The following is a 20,692-nucleotide window of genomic DNA, read 5'->3' as shown; positions in this document are numbered from 1 at the left end:
GTCTTCACTACTTCCAGGGGCTTGTCTGCAAGTCTAATCTGACCTTTCCCTTCTTTCTCCCCTCTAGTCATAACAAGAGTTTTACTTTTTTCTATACTTATTTTCAATCCAGATTCTTCGATCGTCCCATTTACCACATCCAACTGTTCTTGAACATTCATGTCTTCTTTTCCCCAAATCACAATATCATCTGCAAATAACATGATGTTCATTTCTCTTTATCCATATGCTGCTTTTGCTGTTCTCATGATGTCATCCATTACTATTGTAAACAGGATTGGTGATAAAACACTTCACTGTCTCAGCCAACTAGTGATTTTGAACCAACTTATACTGCCAACTTGTGTTTGCACGCAACTACAACATACCTTGTACTTTGCCATGATCATTTTTATTAATCTTTGTCCAATTCCTTTTGCACCAGACTGTCCCAAACTTTAGTCCTGGGGACACTATCATATGCCTTTTCAATGTCAATGAATGTCATCACCATATAATTCCCATACTCCCATTGCTTTTCCATTAGTTGTCCATAATGAAAATGTGCTCTATTTTTGACCTTCCACTTCTGAAACCAAACTGATTTTCTTGTATCTGATTTTCAACCCTCAACCTTATCCTACTTTCCAGAATCCTCTCCATTATCTTATCAACATGGGATGTCAGAATAATTCCCCTGTAGTTCTTCAATACTTTCTTTTACCTTTCTTGAAAATTGGGATGATTATTCCTTTTTGCCAGTCCTCAGAGACCTCCTTATTCTCCCAGACAATCCTGAGAATTCAATATGACCACTTCAGGCCTACAGCTCCAGCTGTCTGTATCGTCTCCACTGAAATTTCATCTATTCCAGCAGTTTTTCCATTCATCTTTCTTACTGCCATTTCAATTTCATTCATTGTCATTTCTTTATCCATTTCTTCATCAACTACTTACCTTTCCTGGTGGTCTGTTGAATGTAGATCTCATGTTCAGCAACTTCTGAAAATACTCTCTCCATCTATTTCTTATTTCTTCTGGCTTTGTTAATATTATGCCACCTTCATCCTTCACAAATCTGGTGTTTACTTGATCTCTCTTTTTGTTCTTAAGATACCATACAATCATGTCTTGCTACCCTGCATATCATCTTTCAATTTCTGTGTGAATAAGGCCCAGCTTTTCTTCTTTTCTTCCTCCACTACTTTCTTGGCCAAATTCTTTGCCTCCACATATTTTCTTCTACTTTCTTCAGTCTTAATTGTTTTCCATGCCATTTTCTTTTCCTTCACTTTAATCTTTACCCTGTCATTCCACCAATGTGTCTCTTTGTCTTTTGCATTTCCTGATGTTCTGCCACCTACCTTTTCTGTACATCAACCAGCACTTCCTTAAATCTTTTCCATTCATCTTCAACATTCCCCATCTCTGTCCTGGGTACCAAGACTATTATTTCCCTTTGAAATTCTTCTTGTATGCTTTTCTCCTTCAACTTCCATACTTTAATTCTTTTCTCTCTTAATGGGAGTTTTTCAATCTTTTCCACTTTCAGTTTTCCTATCACAACTCTATGATCTCCACCAAAGGCTTCTTCAGGCATGGCTGAACATCTAAAAAGGTTCTTCCGGTGTTCTATGATTACATCAATCATGGTCTTTGTTCATCTATCTCCCCAACCATACCTTGTAATCTTCTGATTCTGCTTCTTCCTAAACCAGGTGTTTCCAACAATCATTTGGTTCCTCATGTAAGAATCCACCAACAACTCTCCTTCTGGATTTACATTTCCATATCCAGAGGGTCCTACAACATCTTCCTTTCCTCGTCTTTCTATTCCAACTTGTGTAATTAGTTCTCGCATCAATAGCACTTCCTTATCTTCTACCTGTCTCTCCACTTCCTCTAAAAAGTCCTCTAGATGTTCATCTATGCAACCCATTTGTGGATCATACAACTGAAATAGATCTTTCATGCCATTTTCCAACTGGAGTCTCATCACCATCATCCTAGCGCATTTTGTAGATTCCACATATTCTTGGATTTCTTTTCTAAGTATGATGGCCACTCCACTTTTTGCTTCAGGTCCTCCAATGTAATACAGCCTGTATCATTCTTTCAGAGGAATCTCTCCCGTTCCCCTCTTCTTGGTCTCACACAGTCCAAGTATGGCTATATCCTTTTCTTTTATGAAGCCAACCAGTTCTTCTGTCTTTCCTTTAAGTAACACCTCCACCACATTACAATATCCCCTCTGCCAACAATAACATAACACACTTCTTGGTCCATTTAATAAACCCAAATCCTATTTTTTTTTCAGAAAGAGATATAAACTGGATCATCGTCACTGCTTGTGTTAAGCAGAAGTTTGTTTATGGTAGGAGACTCATTATTACAAGAGTAACTATGTTATTTCCTTATGCACAATGGCTTTCACAAAATTTGTGACACCTAACGCAAGATAGGCATGCCTTTTCTTCTTTGGTGTACTAAGCTTCCATGCTGTAGCCTGATCTTCCCATGTGCTCTAAACAGCTTATGAAGACACACCCATAAACTCAAATATTAGTTGTATATGATTGTTCGTAGCTACAGTCAAATACTTCTCCAAAAATTCTGCATAATCAGTAATATTATTACCTTTCCACCTCCCTTCAATGGTTTGCTTTGTTTGTGTTTAAATATAGCTCTTGAACTCACTCCCATTTCACACTCTTCAGCACAGCTTACAGCACAATCAAAAAATTGCTTCAAGGCAGGTAAAATGTTGTTAATCATGGCACTTAAATCATTATCTGTTTAATGTAACTATACATTTTGTGAAGTGAAATATTTTACTGCACTGCCTAGAAATATACTGAATTGTTTGCAGTGCTGAATGCAAAGTTTCCAGTTAACTAACAAACTATATTGTAAAATTGCATGAACAGAATAAATAACATAAGCTAGTCCATTCAGTTTCTTCTACATGCTTTTGTTTACAGGTGCTCTGAAGATACAATAGACAGATTATACCCGTTTCCTTTTCGTGAAATATAAGTAGCATTTCACACCTTCATATCTCATTTTAAAAAATAGGTAAAAATTTTTATTCAAGCACCTGTGTACTTTTTATAACTGTTATTTTTAATTTTGGTTGGGTTTTGGGGATTTTCTAGTTAAAGAAGTAGAGGTGCCAGAACCTTTCTACATTAAAAGCACTCAAAGAAGTTCCAGATGTATATGCTGGTCCTATATGCTTGGAAACATCTGTGCAAATTTCATTCTTGCATTTATGGAAGTATTGAAGGTATGATGCAAAATATAACTCATGTATGTAATGTATGTATGTATTTATGTTCCTCATAATATCAGGTCTTCCCAGCAATGTGCCCAGTTTTTACACTTCTCCAATTGTATATCAGAAAGCATATTCATAAACTGTAATTCAGATCAATTAAATGAAAAGGTTTTTGTACACAAGTCTTGAACTGTTTGATGGTCATGAAAACTGGTTGATTTTTTATGTGATTGTATATCATAAATCTGTGGTACTAAGGCAAAACCCAAAATGTCAAAAAAATGTTGAATTTTTGGTTTTTACTGCCACTGTGGTAGATTTTGCGATGAAGAGTATGACGACAAAGCCTGGTATGATTCTGGTACCCGTAGAATACTCTGTCCCCAAAATAAAGATTCCAATATGTTCAGTACAAATATTGAGGTAGTTGAGTGATTTGTTCCATGATCTTGCTGTATAAATAAGAATAAAATTTGTTCCTTCTTTTTATTACATTCATAAATGTATGTCTCTTGAATTTAGTGGTCATTGAAATACAATATGAATTTCAGCGGGCTTGCCAACTTTTAAAAGCGCCTCCTGATAAATCAAGTTCTTTGACATATAGGGTCTTGCCTTGGTACCACATAAATATCAGTTTGAAAAAGTTTACAGAAGTAAACTGTATAAATATAGAATTAAAAGAGAGTTGCACAATTTGTCATTCTATGGCATGACATTCATTATTAAATATACTTCCATGTTACCATATATTTCACACTAAGAGTTTTAGGTTCTGTAATGAACCACAAGTAAGTGCTGCACTGGCAAAAGCAGAAACAGAACCTGTTTTGCAAAAGAAATATAAGCAGCACTGAAGAAGAATTTTGTAGAATGTGCCAACAGGGGAGGTATGTGAGTAGCTTCGGCAGGCATGTTAGGGATGGGCTACAAAACAACATTCCAGTGGATTCAATCTGGTTACCTCTCAGACCAACCCACCACACTAATTGCAGTCACACCCTTTTCAATCTAATAATAACAAACAATTCAGCGAAAGTCCTGCAACATGGACAAACATCAGCCCTGGGACTATCTGGACATGATAAATATTGAATTTACCAATTACAAAGCCCGAAACCAAGGACGAAAATATTATCATTCAGGGACCTCAGACGAATTGATGCAGATAAATTAGAAGAAGATGCTCTTTCCGTGCCGTGGATGGAGATAAATCGTGCCAATAATGTAGAGGAAATGGTCTCAACATTTAATAACCTAGTAACGCAACTCTATGATCAGCACACCCCAGTGCATGCGGGAAAAGGTTCCAGAACTCGTAAACCTCGGATAGATGACAAAATTCGCCACTCAATGGCTAAACGAGACTTGGCTCATAGACGATACAAGCACTACCCAACAGAAGTGAACCACCAGATTTATAAAACACTGCATAATAAAACGACCTCTAAAATTTGAAGCGCTAGACTACGTTACGCCCATAACTTGATTAGACCTGACATATGACCTGCAACGAAGTGGAAATCTATGAAATATTTTGGCATCAATAACCAGAAATCTGACGTAGAACTAAATGTTTACGTAGATGAATTAAACGACCCTTTCATCTCGCCAACGGGAATTAATCCGGCCGTGAAAGAGAAAACAATTCATACATATGATAATATGCCATCACCACACAGAGATAAATTTTACTTCAGTCACGTCACACCGCAAGAAGTGATTGACTCAATAAAATGCATCAAGACCAAGGCTAGGGACGTAGATAATATAGGCCACGAAATGCTCATGAAAATTCTCCACCACATCATTTATCCATTGGTGAATATCTTTAATTATTCACTGTTTCAGGGGACTTATCCGGAAGACTGGCAAAGGACATCGGTGACTATTGGCCGATTAGCATCTTAAGCATATTGTCAAAAGCTTTAGAATTCATAGTTCCCAACTATCTTACTCAACACAATCTCCACGACATCCACCAGTCCGGCTTCAGACAGAGACACAGCACTTGCAGTACATTAACACATGACGGATGACATAAGGCAAGCTATGGACAACAAACAACTGACAGTTCTAGCGTTATTGGACTTTAGTAAAGCTTTCGACACTGTTGACAGAGACATACTTATATCCAAATTAGTTTAAATTTCTCCGCGAGTGCACTTCAGTGGATCGGTTCCTATCTCGCCGGCCGCCGGTAGTGTGTACTTAATAACAGCAATGAATATTCAAATATCTATACGGTTGATGTAGGAATACAACAAGGATCTGTATTGGGCCTCCTATTTTTCTCTTTGTATATAAATGGCATAGCTTCCGGATTAAAACACTGTAAATACCACTTATACGCAGATGACTTACAGATATATATAAACACAGGAAACCCGAAAACCTACACTCAGAAACACTTCACCTGAATGAAAACTTGATGACCATAGACATATGGGCCAAAAATCACGGATTAAAATTAAACCCATCAAAATCCCAGGCAATAACTATTGGTTACCCTAAATTACTTTGTACCGGGCGAGTTGGCCGTGCGCGTAGAGGCGCGCGGCTGTGAGCTTGCATCCGGGAGATAGTAGGTTCGAATCCCACTATCGGCAGCCCTGAAAATGGTTTTCCGTGGTTTCCCATTTTCACACCAGGCAAATGCTGGGGCTGTTCCTTAATTAAGGCCACGGCCGCTTCCTTCCAACTCCTAGGCCTTTCCTATCCCATCGTCGCCATAAGACCTATCTGTGTCGGTGCGACGTAAAGCCCCTAGCAAAAAAAAAAAAAAATTACTTTGCAAACTTAATCGAACAGCGTTGTCACAGTTGTCCATAAGTGGTACTCCCATACAGTATAGCCAAAAGGTAAGAAATCTTGGTATAATATTTGACGAACATTTGTCCTGGTCTGCCCAAACTATATCTGTGTGTAAAAAAATATACAGAACGCTACACGGTCTCAGTAAATTCAAATTCACTTTCTCTTTTAAACTAAAGAAAATTCTTGTTATATCACTCGCATTAGTTCATTTTGATTATTGCGATATAGTTTACAACAACCTAGGAGTAGATTGGGGAAGGAAATTACAGTGTGCTCAGAATGCTTGTGTAAGATTTATCTATGGACTTTGTTACGCTGACCATGTCACACCGTCTTACACACGGTTCGGGTGGCTTCACCTGCAAGAACGACGCACACTTGGTACTCTTTGTTTCTTTCATAATATTCTTAAAACTTCTCAACCAGCCTATCTCCATGATTGCATCAAGCTCCTCTTCACAGACTATAACAAAAATACCCGATCCTGCAGCACCATATGTTTATCCCTACCTGTACACAGAACAGCAATCTACACTAATTCACCATTACCGCAGCCTGAATGGAATTTCTTACCAGTGGACGTCAGAAGCATGTCCAGCAGCTCAATTTTTAAACATGCCTGTGTCGAAATACTAGGTAAACATGCATGAATCATCAAATTATGACCTGAAAACACCACCTCCTACTGCCTCTTCATCATTATTTCCTTCTTCCTTTCACAGATTTTCTTCTTTTTCTCGTTCTTCTTACTAATCCTTCTCTTCGGCTCTCAATTGAAGGCAGTATTTCGGTGTACTGTAGAAATGTATACATTTTCTGAACTTTATCTTAAGTAGTAGTTAGGTATAGTATTTATTATTCATATATTTTTTATGTACTCTACGTACGATGAGTATTATATAGATGATACGATTTTTTTTAAATGTGGTTACTTTTATTAATACATATTATGGTCATCAGTAGTTATTATTAAGTGCTCTAGGTTAAGACTGGTTAAGTGTAAGAAAGGGAGTACATCCCTAACTTTGCCAGAAGAAATAAAACATTATTATTAATTATTATTATTATTAATTATTATTATTATTAATTGTCATATGGTCCAAGTCCATGATCAGCAAATACTTTCACTGGGAATGACCTTGACATCAGTCTACCATTTCCCCCCCACTTTTGTTTGTGATGACATAATCGATCAGAGATTTAGGTTTGCCATCCCAGCAATACCTTGTTATTTTGTGGCTCTCTCGTTTTTTGAAGAAGGTGTTCTTGATGATCATGCCATTTCTTCTATAAAGGTCAATCAGTTGTTCACCTTCTGCATTTCTGTTTCCAAACCTATGTGGCCCAACAATATCCTCACAGCCTTGTCTGTCTGCTCCAACTTGTGCATTTAGGCCTCCAATAATGATAACGTTTTCTTCATCAATTACATCATCTAGGTCTTCAAGAAATTTTTCTTTATCATCAGCACTGCATGCAGTCTGCGGGGCATACACTTGCACAACCACGTCATTTGTTGACTCTAATTGTCTAGATAATTTTATGATCCTGTCGTTCTTGTAGGAAACTTCTGACACAGCATCCATATCTTTTGTCAGTAAAAATTCCACACCAATATCATTTTTAGCCACCTCTGAGAACCTTGCTACCTGTCTTTCTCCATTTTGTTTCGCTCAGACCCAGTATAGATATGTTTCTCCTTTGCATCATATCTATGAGTTCTTCAGTCTTCCCAGTTAGGATCAATATATTAATGGTCCCAATTCATACTTTTCTCTTCTTGCAAATCCGTCTATCATCAGAACCATATTGGCTGTCATACCTGATAGATCTGTGTCACGTTAGGTAATAACTTCAATTTTTTACATTTGAAACCGATAAAAAGACACTAAGCACTGGCTTTCTGGGTCTATAGTGGATCTTCACGGAAGTGTTTGGTTTTGCACTAGATGGTTATTGCCTGATAAGCATTTCCTCATGTCAGCTAGATCTATGGTTTACCTGCCAATATTCGTGAAGCTGACTGCAGTGGTTGCCCACTGGGCGATGGGGTCGCCACATCCCTACGCCAAAACTATTTAATTTACTGCCATTATCATCACACCAGTAACACACAATAGACTTACCAGTGATAGTGATTTCTTCTGGAACGTCATCGCCACATCAAATATCAACAAGCCGTAACTATCAGCTTGCATTCAGAAGGTAGTGGGATCGAACCCCACTCTCAGCAGCCGCAAAGATGGTTTTCTGTGGTTTCCCGTTTTCACACCAGCTGTATGCTGGGGCTGGTAGGGCCATGGTCACTTCCTTCCCACTCCTATCCTATGTTGCTTTAAGTCTTATCTGTGTTGGTGCAACGTAAAGCAAATTGTAAAAAGATTTTTTCAATGAATTTAGTTGAAAATAAATGTAAGAGAGCTGAATACATGCAAAATGTAAACATATTCAATAGGGTAAACAAATTGTTTGGATAGACCAAACTAATTTTAATTTGTTTTGCCAGCAAACGAAGGGTTGCATCCTTGCTGTTGTGAGAAATCCCGTCTGCCTGGAAATGCCTCCAGCAAGAGGCCTGAAGCAGTTTCAACTGTAGGCATTATTACAGAGGAGAGGAGGAGGGGCTCATTCACAACTGTGTCTGTAAATGCTTGGATGACAAGCTTTTTTCTATAAATGGGCAATCAACTGAACAATTGTAGTGTGTGACAGTACACTCTGCAACTCCAGATTGGAAACCGTGCTTGATGGCACTGGAGCAGCACCATTGCATTTTGCTCTATATTCTCCATTGCTTAATCCTGTTGAGGTGATATGGTCAAAAGTAAAATCCTACATGAAGACTTATCTCAGAGCTCCTGAGGTTGCAGCTCCTGGAGTTCAAGTGTGAAAGCTTGTCAATTTAGAGAGGGTTTAGACCAGGCAAAAATTCCACTTGGGGGGAGATTGTGGTCATGTGGCACAACATACCTCAGTTCACCATACAGCAGCTTTGGCAATGGATGATATGCTTGTAGGTTGTTCAAATTTTTCATAGGTTCCGTGTATGTATGTATGTATGTATGTTTCATTATAATTTTTTTTTTAATATTTTGAATCATGGTTAGTGTATTCTGAATTACAATTGACACTTTCTGAATTACATTTTATGCTTTCTGATTTACAATGAAATTGATGAATTGCATCTAACTCTTTCTGAAATTCACTTCATTAATCTGACTAACATTTGATCTTTTCTAATTTACAACTGGAAAAGGTGTAGTATACCATCCTGTGTTGATTCTAGTATATGTAATTTTCAGTGCTATACGTAGGTAATAAAGCCACTGGACCATGTAGTCACACTCTTACAAAAATAAAAATAAATAGTATCCCCCTTTGCTACTAATATTGAATGAATTTAATATAAATTATTCAATATTTTTAACAATGGAAACTTTACCATATAAAACATTGTGATGCTAATACTAATCATTTGTTGCTTATTGTACATGTATTAAAATTCTGGAAGATTCAGTCCTTGAAGATCTTAACTAGCCATCAGTAACTGTGTTTATATGTATGAAGAATTCTTTCTGTACAGATGCATTTTGAATGCTTAATAGAGTGAGAAAAAGAAGAAACCATAGGTTTATTAAGAAGAAATTTGAACACTTGGAAGAGAATTAATGCCAACAGTTACATGGTAAATGTGTACATGCTGTTATCTTCTATTTAATTATGAAATATTGAAATATTGCATGTGTTTTTCCCTTAGTTATTTAGTTCACTGTGCATTTATGTTTTACATACTACTTTTAGTGAGACTAGCAGAGGTATTATTATACTATAATGTTGATGAATGTTCCAGGCTTCTGTTCAATTTGTCATTTCTGTATACAATATTTTTAACACTGTTTATTGTGGGGTAAGTGAATTTAATACAAAAGCAGTACAAATTATTTCTTATTTTTCAATCTGGAATGCCTGTTTTTTAATAGTTGTATTGTTTGATTTACCAATTATAATGTGATTGCTGGTGAATTTCTCTTCAATGTGTTTTTAACTATTTTTGCTATTTGAATGTATAGAAGAGTGAATAAAGTTGTTGGTCTTGTGATAACTCCTACTTGATGTTTGATTGCTTCAAAGAAGCATAATTTTCCCTTGAACCTCTATGAATATGCTACAAAGTCTGAGGATGTGTATATCATCATAGATGTAGCTGTTGTAGATGTAAAAGATGTTATCATTTAGAGTCTTAGGGCATGGTTATTATAAAGACCTTGAATCAGGCACGTTTGGGAAGGAAGTAGCTGTGGTCTTGAGAAATGACCCGCATTTTCTAGGAAATGAAATGGGAAACCATAGAATGCCCTTCAAGGATTGGCAATGGGGAAATGTGGGCTGTTGTACTTTGCTGATTGGTGCTCATCAGTAAAATGGGGAATCCATGGAATACTCTTGAAGAATTGACCTTACTTAAGGTCAGAGCCTTTTCCTTCCCATTCCTAGCCCTTTCCTGTCCCATCGTCACCCTAAGACCTATCCGTGCTGGTGCGACGTAAAGCAACTTATGATGTAAAAATACAATGGTTTATTACAATCCTCTTATTCAATACATAATTAGTTAGGATTACATCCTTACTAAAGAGTTATATATGGTACATGTTCCGCTCTTTTTCTGAGCATCATCAGCCATTATAGTTACTCTAGGTTAATTAGGAACTTGACCTTAAACTTTTGAAATAATTTATGCTATTTTACCAAATTCTTTGACAATCTTAATTAATTACAATGTTCATGTATGTATCTTAGCTATGGATCTAAAAACCTTTACTGTTATGTACATATTCAATTTAATCTATTGAAACATTAATTGTCTAAAATCTTCAAGATAATATTGTCTCTTAAATATAGAAAATGAACGAGACTCTGTTAATGAAGTCATTAAAACTTTACTTGAGATCTGGCTAAAATATTTTGTTTGTGTTCAGTAGAACATTTAGGAATCTTTAAATCTTCATGCTTCTTCATCTTATGAATTAAAGCTAATTGGGTTTAGCATGTCTCATAAATGATATTGTAGTTTCTCACTATCGATGACTTACATCATAATTGATCTTCAATACAGGTTCTGAGATGAGAATAGTTACTTTTTATGTAAAGCAACTTGTAAAAAAAAAAAAAACTACTGTATTTAATTTACTTCCATTGTCACACCAATAATACACAATAGACTTACCAGTGACAGTGATTTCTTGTGGAATGTCAGCAGCACATCAAGTGGCAACAAGCCATACAGACAAGGACTTAAATAAATCTATCAAAATCCAGCTCTCCAACAAAATCCCATGAAATGAGGAAACCAAGGAAATGTCAATAAATAATTGAATGATAAAATTTAAAGGTCAGTTAAGAAATGATAATGATGATCAGAAAGATAAAATCAGAATAGTAAATAATAACGGTAAAATATTAGACCGAGAGATACCATATCTCAAGAATTCAGCACTTTAAAGTTCAATATACCGTATAATCCTGAATACCACCCACACTTTTTTCCCCAAAATATTGGTTCTAAATCTTGGGTGTGGGTCGTATTCAAGCCATTCATTCTCGTAAATATTTACTACATTTACATGGAGTATTGAAATAGATTTGAATACGGTTACCGTACTCAATTACCACATGTAAATGGGCATTCAGGTCTTATTGTGTTTTAGTTGCGTTCTAGAAAACAAGGTCAATTTTTCCTTAATACAGTTACAGTGGCATGTAAACGTGAAATGTAAGGTAATGAAATACAGTAAATCAAAGAATATGGGTAAATATGCGGTAAATATGAAAGCCGTTGCTGCGGATGCTCGATCGTCATTTGTTTCACAAGTGTTGCTGGCATGCTGGGTGCGCGAATAGATGATCTCGCGGGATATCGTACTTTGCAAGAGTCGAGACTTGGTTACGGAAGTCTACCTCGCTCACATTCGAGTTCCGTATCTGTCCAGTGAAAGTGCTGTCTCGATAGTAAGCGTTGAATGCAAAACGACGTCTGTGGTCATTTACTGTGCGTGAGAAACTTAAAGTTGTAAGCGAAGCTGAAATATATGGAAATCGAGCCGTTGGCAGAAAGTACGATATTGATGAATCGTGTATTTGTGATTGGCTGAAGGCGAAGGAAAACTTCTAAAAGGTAACGGCGATCACAGAGCGTTCCGCAGGCAGAGTGTAGTGTTTCTGGAAATTGAAGAACGACTCCACAAATTTGTGATAGAGAAACGTGAGTTAGGATATGGTGTTTCTAGTGAAATGTGTCAATTGAAAGCACTAGAGATCTCAAAAGAACTCAAAACACAGGTTTTTACTGCAAGCCACGGATGGATCCAAAACTTTTATCGGAGAAAGGGAGACGTACGTCTATTACACAACGTCTCCCTGGAATGTATGAAGAAAAATTAACGGCCTTTCAACATCACATTATTCATTTGAGGAAGCGAAATTCTTATTTGCTGTCGCAAATTGGGAATGCTGACCAGACACCTGTCTATTTTGAAATGCCGTTGGAAAATACAGTGGATACGAAGTATTCTTAAAGTGTAACCATCAGAACAGGTGGTAACAAAAAGCAACGATGCACGGTAATGTTGTGCATATTAGCGGATGGGACCAAAATCCCTCCATGTGTGGTTCTGAAAAGGAAAACGCTTCCGAAAGGAAACTTGCCGTCCGGGTGTTACTGTTAGAACACATGAGTTTGGCTGGATGGACAATGCGTTAGTTGAGGACTGGTGAAGTGCGTTTGGCAATGTTGCCTGGGAGCTTTGTTACAAAATCAAAATATGCTTTTGTTGGACAATTACCGAGGACATACAACCAACGCCGTAAAAGATATGATGAGGAAAGGAAAAACCAATCTTGCGATAATTCCCGGATGACTCACTTCTATTCTACTGCCGTTGAATGTGTGCACCAACCAGCCTTTCAAAACTGCAATGAAACAGTTGTACACCGAATGGATGTCTGATGGTGATCAAGCTTTTAACACCAACCGGGCGAGTGAAGAGGCCTGAAGTGGGACTAATATGCAGCTGGATCAAGACCACATGGGTTCGCATTCCCAACGATCTAGTGTCCAAAAGCTTTAAGAAATGTGGAATTTCAAATTCAGTGGATGGTAGTGAGGACAACTATTTGTGGAAAGATGCCAGCGACAAAATTTCCTATGGTGAAACTTCAGATGACGACAGTGAATTGTGAATGATCTGAGTATTGGACCAATTTTATTTATGATTTTTGTGATGATGTTATTAATTGTAAGCTGTTTGAATTTATATTTGTGGTATATTTGAAGAAAATTAAATAGGTACGTGTTTTTATTTTTTTTCCGTATTTTGCCATCTCAAATTTAGGGTATGGGTCTTATTCGGTGGCGGGTGGTATTCAGGATTATACGGTAATTCATATCCTGGTTTGGTTAAAATGAAGGGAATTAACACACAAATGATTAGAATTGTAAAATTAAAGAAAGGTAAATTAATTCCAGAACCACAAAATTATTTTTTTCCACTTGATATGGGGAAGCAAGGGGAAGGAAATTATTAGAATAACAGCAGTTAATCCAAATAAAACCAGAAATATATCACAACAATAAATAACAAGCAAATGATTAGCATGATTAAATCCCAGTAGATGATTAATTAATTATTCATTCAAAAATTTCTAGGTTAATAATGGCATAGTCAATCAAAAATCAAGAAGACATGCCCACGCAATTCAAGAACCACCCACAATCAAAAACAAAAGATGCCAAAAATAATACCCTCCCCAGAAAAAATGAAAGTATCAGACAAGAAAGGGAAGCAACAATATGAAATCACATTACTACAGTATAATAACCCATTATGAAGGTTAAGAATAATTTTGAGGTTTCAGTTACATGAAAATTAATTAAATGAAATTGAAGAAAGATTTAGTCCATACTGTAAATGTAGAGTAGTTGATACGAGGCATTAAGTTAAACAACACTGCCATGGCGTTTTCATGGTGAATGCAGCATGCAATTTTGAATATAAGAAGTTTCACAGTATATTAGTTTTAAAGTTTCCTTCAGGATTCCAAACATAGAGTCCATGGTGTAACGCTAGATGTAAAGATCCAAAATAATCAAATTGCAAAGAATGAAGGATTAAACTTGGATACGGTCATTGACTGGACATTTTTCCCAGCAGCTCAATTTCTTCTCAGGGTATCCAATTGTCAAGTAAAATCTGGAGATCTTACATCAGGTTTCGCTTTACGTGAGGTCGAAGAGAATGCCGGTCCACGGTAAACTTATGTGTGGTCGTTTGATATAGACGTAATATCAATCAATTATTTCTCCCAACTAAGGTACCAACGACGTGAGAACTCAGCATATTCAAATCAGGTATCTACCCAGTCGTTAGTTCGCTTATCTTACCAACTAACTTATCAACTATGTCAAGATGAAAGAATTCATAACACACCAAATTATAGAAAAGCACAATAATAGTATTTATTGAATAAACAGATGCCCTATGAAAATGTAATTTGATTTGGGGTAGTATTTACTCTGGTATTATTTACAGGTAGAAGTTCAGAGTCAGCACTGGCTCGTAGAAAAAGGAAATAAATATAATGTTAAGTTATGTACATCAGTTCTGTCATGAATTCAAAATCGATACTAATATTTACCATTAATCACTGGACATCTACGGTCCTCCTTGAAATCAAGTCCTTGAGACAACACCAATATCATTATATTGTTAAGATTGCTCAGTTTCATTAAAAACCCAGGCTAAATAGATCTGAATAGATGTACAGTTAATCTGAAGTGAATGTAAGATCAACAAATAGATCTAAGCTTGAAAATAATTCTGAATTATAACTTCGAACTATATATCTCAATTATATTTGAATTATAAATTATATTTGAATTATAGTTGCAAATTATAAATCTGAACTCATTTATTTGATCTTTCTTCTATGTTGCGCGTGGGTAACGACTTACGGACTAAGGCATTTCTCCCTAGTGCCTGTTAAATCTGGCTCTTAGCCTATCATTTCCCTAACCATTACTCACTGAAAGAATGTAAATTCCAACAAACTCCGTATCAAGATAAATAAGCTATCTATCTAACTTCAACATAAATTTTTGGTCGACATACACACGTATTTAAGGCTCAATATGCCCTCTCTCTGTTATATTCCATAACATTTCTCATTTAGGCAAGTTACTGAATTCATATGCGCAGTCGTAATGTAAATAATATGTATTTGTACTTGGAAATATATTACCGCATTTATAGGTATCATGAATGCATTTGGTCAAGATCACCGTCATAAAACATATCATAATATTCTCGTAATTGGAACAAAGCATCTACAATTGACATATGATCCCGTCATAAATTCAATTCTACTTCAATGAATTCCATCCATACCTTAGTTTAGCTCATCTCTGCTGTGTGGTCAATTTCACGTACCTGTATCCTTTCACATAATTCCTTCCCTCTTATAAGTGTGGCATGGCATATTCTAAGCTGCAGGTACTCCTTGGCCTCTACGTAATACATAAATAAACCTTCGCATTTCATATACAACAACATACTTCGTCGAGTTACCACTATTGTAACCATATTTCCACATTCACTTAACATCTTAATTATCATAGCCTCCATAACAACATGTTGCGATTACATTCACTTTACTATGTCAAAATGCCACGATTCCTTTCTTATAAATGCATTTCAATATTGCTATTTATCATAACCCTAAAGCTGAGTTCAATGCACTTATTGCGAAGCAAGGAGTACGTGATTCTATACATTCATTACCACCGCGCGTACCAAACGTGACGTAGACATATAGCATAACCAATACGAGTTCATTGCAATTCCTCAATGTGTCATTACTATCAGCTGTTATTAAAGACACTTCTTTCAACTTCTCGTTACTCACAACTTATTCTGACCAATATGCGGTGATGTATATATATATATATAAAACATACAAGAATCTTATTCTACACTGCTTAATCGTATTACTATGGACTTAAATATCTCACACTTCAGTTTCATTATTCACTTGCACTTTAAATTCCACGGACAAGAGGGAGGGGAAGGAAAGGGAGGAGTTGTAGAAGACAGGTGGTCTAATGTTCTAAGGGGAAGGAGATTGCAGGCTAAGGGCTCTATTCAGGATCAGGATTCAGGACAGGTGTCTGTGCGAAATCGGTACGAGTCACTCCAGGTAGAACCACAGAGGGAAGATGAGGGACAGGGAACTGTTGCTGAGATGTGTGGAAGTAGGAGGAAGGAAAAGGTAGGAAAGGAAAATGTAGAGTAGAGGATAGGAAAAGACAGGTGGAACAGGGTCATGGGAAGGAGAAAAGGGAGGAGGAAGTAGCTTCTGCAGCTATCAGGAAAGATAGGGTTGACCAGGAGGGGAGGGGATCAAATGAGGTGGGTAGGGTTGAGGCTCTGGTCATGGGGGATTCCATCGTTAGACATGTGGGGAAAGTGTGTGGAGGAAAGGGTGCCAGGGTAGAGTGTTATCCAGGAATTCGGTTGAGGCAAATGTTGAGGAAAGTAGAAGAGAGGGAGGAGGGGAAGGAGAAGGTGGTAGTGTTTCACGTTGGTACCAACAACGTAAGGCAAGCTGATATAAGTACCAACATAGTTGGAGATGTGTGGGATCTGGTAAATGCAGCACGGGTGAAGTTTAAGAAAGCGGAGATTGTTATTAGTGGAATACTGTGTAGAAGGGATACTGACTGGAGGGTGATTGGGGATTTAAATGAGACTATCGAGTGGGTATGTGGGAAACTGGGAGTGAAATTTCTAGATCCTAATGGGTGGGTAGGAGATAGGGATCTGCGCTCAGATGGCCTTCATTTAAACCGCAGTGGTACGTATAAGTTAGGAAATTTGTTTGGAAGGGTAATAGGGAGGTACATTCAGGGAAACGGGATGGCCTAGGGAGCAGTGATAAGGGAACAGGGAACTGGAAATCAAGTAGGGATGACATAAAATTGTTAGTGTTGAACTGTAGAAGTATTGTAAAGAAAGGAATAGAATTAAGTAATTTAATAGATATATATTTACCAGATATTGTAATAGGAGTTGAATCATGGCTGAGAAATGATATAATGGATGCAGAAATTTTCTCACGGCACTGGAGTGTGTATCGTAGAGATAGGATAGGAAGGGTGGGAGGGGGAGTGTTCATTCTGGTGAAAGAAGAATTTTTAAGCTACGAAAAAGTTAAAGATGAGACACATGAAATTCTAGGTGTAAGGCTCATTTCTAAAGATAATAGGCACCTTGATATATTTGGAGTGTACAGATCAGGAAAGGGTAGCACTGACGCGGATTCGGAATTATTTGATAGGATAGTCAGCTATGTGGGAAACGACATGGAAAGAAATGTGATTGTAGCGGGAGATCTGAATTTGCCAGATGTCAATTGGGAAGGAAATGCAAACGACAGGAAGCATGACCAACAAATGGCAAATAAGTTAATATGGGAAGGACAGCTGATTCAGAAAGTGATGGAACCAACTAGAGGGAAAAATATCCTGGATGTCGTGCTGATAAAACCAGATGAGCTCTATAGGGAAACTGAAGTAATAGATGGTATTAGTGATCATGAAGCTGTTCTTGTCGTAGTTAAAAATAAATGTGATAGAAAGGAAGGTCTTAAAAGTAGGACTGTTAGGCAGTACCATATGGCTGATACAGCAGGCATGAGGCAGTTTCTAAAAAGTAACTATGATCGGTGAAAAATGGTAAATAAAAATGTAAACAGACTCTGGGATGGGTTTAAAGAAATTGTTGAGGAATGCGAAAACAGGTTTGTACCATTAAGGGTGGTAAGGAATGGTAAAGACCCACCTTATTATAATAGAGAAATAAAGAGACTAAGAAGGAGGTGCAGACTGGAAAGAAATAGAGTTAGAAATGGCTGTGGAAGTAAGGAGAAATTGAAGGAACTTACTAGAAAATTGAATCTAGCAAAGAAGGCAGCTAAGGATAACATGATGGCAAGCATAATTGGCAGTCATACAAATTTTAGTGAAAAATGGAAGGGTATGTATAGGTATTTTAAGGCAGAAACAGGTTCCAAGAAGGACATTCCAGGAATAATTAATGAACAAGGGGAGTGTGTATGTGAGGATCTTCAAAAGGCAGAAGTATTCAGTCAGCAGTATGTAAAGATTGTTGGTTACAAGGATAACAAGATAGAGGAGGAGACTAAGGCCAAAGAAGTAATAAAATTTACATATGATAACAATGACATTTACAATAAGATACAAAAGTTGAAAACTAGAAAAGCGGCTGGAATTGATCAGATTTCTGGGGATATACTAAAGACAATGGGTTGGGATATAGTACCATATCTGAAGTACTTATTTGATTATTGTTTGGTCGGAGAAGCTATACCAGATGAATGGAGAGTTGCTATAGTAGCCCCTGTGTATAAAGGAAAGGGTGATAGACATAAAGCTGAAAATTACAGGCCAGTAAGTTTGACATGCATTGTATGTAAGCTTTGGGAAGGCATTCTTGCTGATTATATTAGGCATGTTTGTGAAATTAATAACTGGTTCGTTAGAAGGCAATTCGGTTTTAGGAAAGGTTATTCCACTGAAGCTCAACTTGTAGGATTCCAGCAAGATATAGCAGATATCTTGGATTCTGGAGGTCCAATGGACTGTATCGCGATTGACCTGTCTAAAGCATTTGATAGGGTGGATCATGGGAGACTACTGGCAAAAATGGGTGCAATTGGACTAGACAAAAGAGTGACTGAATGGGTTGCTATATTTCTAGAAAATAGATCTCAGAGAATTAGAGTAAGTGAAGCTTTATCTGACCCTGTAATAATTAAGAGGGGAATTCCTCAGGGCAGTATTATCGGACCTTTATGTTTTCTTATATATATAAATGATATGAATAAAGGAGTGGAATCGGAGGTAAGGCTTTTTGCGGATGATGTTATTCTCTATAGAGTGATAAATAAGTTACAAGATTGTGAGCAACTGCAACGTGACCTCGAAAATGTGGTGAGATGGACAGCAGGCAATGGTATGTTGATAAACGGGGTTAAAAGTCAGGTTGTGAGTTTCACAAATAGGAAAAGTCCTCTCAGTTTTAATGACTGCGTTGGTGGGGTGAAAGTTCCTTTTGGCGATCATTGTAAGTATCTAGGTGTTAATATGAGGAAAGATCTTCATTGGGGTAATCACTTAAATGGGATTGTAAATAAAGGGTACAGATCGCTGCACATGGTTATGAGGGTGTTTAGGGGTTGTAGTAAGGATGTAAAGGAGAGTGAATATAAGTCTCTGGTAAGACCCCAACTAGAGTAAGGTTCCAGTGTATGGGACCCTCACCAGGATTACCTGATTCAAGAACTGGAAAAAATCCAAAGAAAAACAGCTCGATTTGTTCTGGGTGATTTCCGACAAAAGAGTAGCGTTACAAAAATGTTGCAATGTTTGGGTTGGGAAGAATTGAGAGAAAGAAGAAGAGCTGCTCGACTAAGTGGTATGTTACATGTCATAAACCTCATTTTAGGTCCGTATTGAAAAATTTTTAACAGTTCAACAATAATAAAGGTGTTTCAATTTATTCCACCTATTCAATACTTATATTTTCACTTATAGTTATTACATAATTAAATTCTTAGTTACATGGGACATGTTTTGCCCTCAATTAAGGGCATCTTCAGCCTAAATACAATAATCAAAAATACAACTAAATTAAAAGTGGAAGTTAAATACAATCATCAAAAATACAACTAAAATAAAAAGTGGAAGTTAAAAGTTTAGTCTGTTATTAAAATTCGGAACAATAAAAATGTGAAAAATGATAAAATAAAAAGATGCTAATGGAAAACTGTCTTATGATTAAACTATAATCTTGTCGGAGACTAAAACTTCTATTAAAATTCTAATTAAAACAGTTCATATAAAATATTGGAAAATCAAAGTGGTAGTAATAAAAAGCCAACGACATCAGGGCGTGTACACAAGCATAAACTTGATTGTCATGAATACAATCTTTTCAAGGCCGCTGATGAAATTCGTAGAATTTTAATAGAAGTTTTAGTCTCCGACAAGATTATAGTTTAATCATAAGACAGTTTTCCATTAGCATCTTTTTATTTTATCATTTTTCACATTTTTATTGTTCCGAATTTTAATAACAGACTAAACTTTTAACTTCCACTTTTTATTTTAGTTGTATTTTTGATGATTGTATTTAACTTCCACTTTTAATTTAGTTGTATTTTTGATTATTGTATTTAGGCGAAGATGCCCTTAATTGAGGGCGAAACATGTCCCATGTAACTAAGAATTTAATTATGTAATAACTATAAGTGAAAATATAAGTATTGAATAGGTGGAATAAATTGAAACACCTTTATTATTGTTGAACTGTTAAGTGGTATGTTACAAGTAACAAGTAACAACTCTCATTATTGTTCCGTATTGAAGATGACGTTAGGCATAGATATCAAGGATAATTTAATAAAAAACCACCTATTCAATACTTTCCACGTTTAATGTGGTTATTCTCTACTTGACCAAATAAGTCTACATAAAATCATGTAGAG

This window comes from Anabrus simplex, chromosome 1 (genome assembly GCF_040414725.1).
Source record: "Anabrus simplex isolate iqAnaSimp1 chromosome 1, ASM4041472v1, whole genome shotgun sequence".
NCBI lineage: Eukaryota > Metazoa > Arthropoda > Insecta > Orthoptera > Tettigoniidae > Anabrus > Anabrus simplex.
The sequence above is the reverse complement of the archived record's forward strand: the minus strand, read 5'-3'. Positions refer to the sequence as shown.